General features: G+C 31.3%; 1 long non-coding RNA gene across 4 annotated transcripts; it reads right to left on the reverse strand.

Moving 5' to 3' along the window:
- Positions 1–231: 231 nt before the first annotated feature.
- On the reverse strand, positions 232–2,169 carry LOC141698170 (uncharacterized). Of its 4 annotated transcripts, none has more exons than XR_012564965.1 (3): positions 1,894–2,164; positions 610–1,816; positions 232–521 (listed from the first exon to the last, which is right to left on the reverse strand). It is a non-coding gene; the product is annotated as an uncharacterized LOC141698170 (long non-coding RNA). The 4 variants fall into 4 exon arrangements; XR_012564964.1 differs by having other exon boundaries at positions 234–1,816; positions 1,898–1,947; positions 2,052–2,169; XR_012564963.1 differs by having other exon boundaries at positions 235–1,816; positions 1,894–1,947; positions 2,052–2,169.
- Positions 2,170–3,180: the final 1,011 nt, after the last annotated feature.

Raw genomic sequence — 3,180 nt, forward strand, 5'->3', positions numbered from 1 at the left:
GGGAGGAGGTTGTTCCCAACTTCTTATCGGATGTAATCACCTTTGATTTGATTTAATGCAAGTGCAGTTTTTGTCAAAAAAAAGTTAAAAGTCATTAGTAACGTACATTTTTTTAATTACAACTAAAAACCAACTAAAGGTATCTACCTGCAAGAACATAGAATTACTTCAAAGAATCTACCATGTTATAAATTATTTTACCAGAGTACTAGAAAATAGTAAGAGTCTGTTAAAATAACAATCAGCACATTCACTCGATTAAATTTAATTTTTAACAAAATTTATAAAGTGAAGAACCTACACTCTAAAAATCTTTCCTTTTAAACAGAGAAGTCTAAAATCTAAAATCTCGAGGAAGATAAATTGAAACTTTCTTACATTTACGCCAGGCCTTAAATGTGTAATTTGGTAACTTGGATATATACACAATTGTGAATATTTTTGGCATAAGTAAACCAAATGTATTAAGGACGCACCTATAGAATTTAGCTCAATGATAACACACCCAAACTTTAACACGTCTGCCATATAAAACATATATATAAGCTTGCAGATAATAATGAACATAAACAAGAAACAAATCAGAGTAACAGTTGTACATTCTCCCACCTTCCATGTCATTCAACTTCAAGCTTGAGTTGTGGCCTAAAAGCACCGTCACAAACTCCGCAGGTTGAAACTGTATATCATCATGCATACTGAATCCATTAGCAGGACGATTAGAACATGATTCTTCTATAGCATTAAAATGTGAGTATGGAACCCAGCTTAAAACAAAAATCATAAAACCACATATTGTCAAGTTCTGATTAGTATTACAGTAGTAAAAATCAACATGATAACCTGTAAATTGTGCAAATATCGACTACTATATAACACCTAAAACCTGATACTTAACACTTAAATTGATATCTCTGGACTACTATATTGTCGCATTACTCTATTAAACTGCAAATTAACCAACCAACAGCGAAAAACAACTAATAATAAATGATTTAAAACTTGGTATGCCATAAGAAGTACGTCACTGAAATGCATGTCCATTAGAAACGGGAGTGGGTGTAGAACTTGTATAGTAAATTAATTCTAGAAAGTAAGACGATGAAATAAATAATAAAGAAGAGTTGAAGTGCCTATCATCGGTGTAATATGGTGGTGGGAAGAATGAAGATAGCACATTGTTACCGCGAAGAGCCCTGGAGTTTAATAAAAAAAGTTCAAGTAATTAATAGGCTAGCAACCACATTTCAACAATAGTACACAAAAATAAAAGTTTAATAATTTGGCAAGAGATTATAGAGAAGATACCCAGGAGACCCCCCTGCAAACAGATAGTGCCAATGGTGCCAGTAGTCATCCACTCGAGATACACCAACAAGGGCAGTAGCTAGAAGAGAAAGAACGACAATGCAGAGTTTTACACCACATGTCCCATGCGATCAAATGCTCTTATATTTCTAGCCATGTACAAAGAGAGAAACCCCAATCCTACAAAGGACCTTGCAATAGCATCATGATCATTTGTCATACTAATGATTTAATGGAATCCCTTTGTAAAATCAGTCTACTTGTACAAGTACCTGAGATTATAAGGTACCTTCAATAGGTCCAAGTTCTTCTAGTGAAACTATAATCGGTCTAATATTAGGTGCTCAAGCTATAACAATAAATAAAAGAAGAAGGAGAGGACACAACGAACACACCGAACATAAAATACATCGCAATTACCAAACAAAAAGACCCAAGTTTACCTCAATTAGCTCTTTAAACTAGAATCTCAATTAGCTTTGAAAAACAAATACAAAGACCCAATCACCTGAAATACAAATATATAGTTAATAATACAAAGAATACAGTCGAGAAAAAATGAAAGAGTAACAAATATGTGCGTACTTGCCACTTAATTTGAGCAATGGTAAAAGCCCTAATTTATAAAATCCTAATCGCCTGCAAAATCATAAACAATTAAGAAGTTAGCAAGTCCTAATCAAAGGGAGTGTGTGTAGTCAAATCCCAATTTCAAATCAAAGTGATTCGTCTGAGAGACAGACTTTGTTGAGCGAGAGAAATTTTGAGGAAGAAGAGACAGTTTGTTGAGAGTTCCTTATTTTTTTGTGTAGGTGTGAGAGTTCGGCAGAAGTATATTCGGTAGTTTTAGTTTTTCATTTTGGGGGAAAAATACTGCCCGTTATTTTCATGTCAATAAGCGTGCATTGTTCTTTTTGTTTTGATTAAAAATATTATCATTTTATGTTTTATATATGTTATTTAAATATATTATGTCAAACAATTATCTAAATATAATATGATTTATTTCTGAAATAAAATATATCATAATTTTTAAATTTTGTAATATAATATATATGATATTCTATATTCATAAAATAGTTTAAAATATAATTTTAATTCTAATATTATAATAATATATTCACTTAAACATTTTAAAAAATAAAAAAGCAGCTAATGTAACAGTAGTACTTGGTGTTACACGTTGTGCAACACCGTCACTTCAATGCAGCACTAATTTTACGGCTATTGTAATACTAACATAATAGTGTTACAATATGACACAAATTTCTTAACTATTGCAACGAAATGCTTGTAACGCTTTTCAAAAAATATTGCATCAGCTCATTTATGACATGGTGCTTGGAGAGCTCCAACGGATGGACTAATCATTGAAATACTAGCTCAAATTTTGATTTTTTCGAAATTACCTTTCGAAAAGTACTATTGCGGTACTTCATTCTATATAAAAAATAGTTATAAAGTTGGATTATGATTGTTTATAATTGTGATTATTAACAAATAATGTAATGAGAAATAGTTTGTTCAATGTTATATTGTCTTTTATTTAAATGAAGTATTGGCATAACCTTTAAAGGTGTAGACAATAATATAATTAGTCAATATTATTGTGTTGCTAAAACTTCAAAAAAGTGTAGGATTAAGCATTTTGGTAACAACAATTATGATGTAACAAAAACTATAATGGTGTGACTCTAGGTCTATGATTACAGTATTACAGATGTTACCATAAACAAGAAAGTGTAGGCATAAACCCCTAAGTTGACGCCCACATTGGTGACGATCTGGTTTTTCGAAAAGGTTTGACTATAACCCTATTTTTTACTTACAACCACACGTTTTGGCCTTCAACAACACTTTTTTTGACGTTAC

This window comes from Apium graveolens, chromosome 11, assembly GCF_009905375.1.
Source record: "Apium graveolens cultivar Ventura chromosome 11, ASM990537v1, whole genome shotgun sequence".
Classification (NCBI taxonomy): Eukaryota; Viridiplantae; Streptophyta; class Magnoliopsida; order Apiales; family Apiaceae; genus Apium; species Apium graveolens.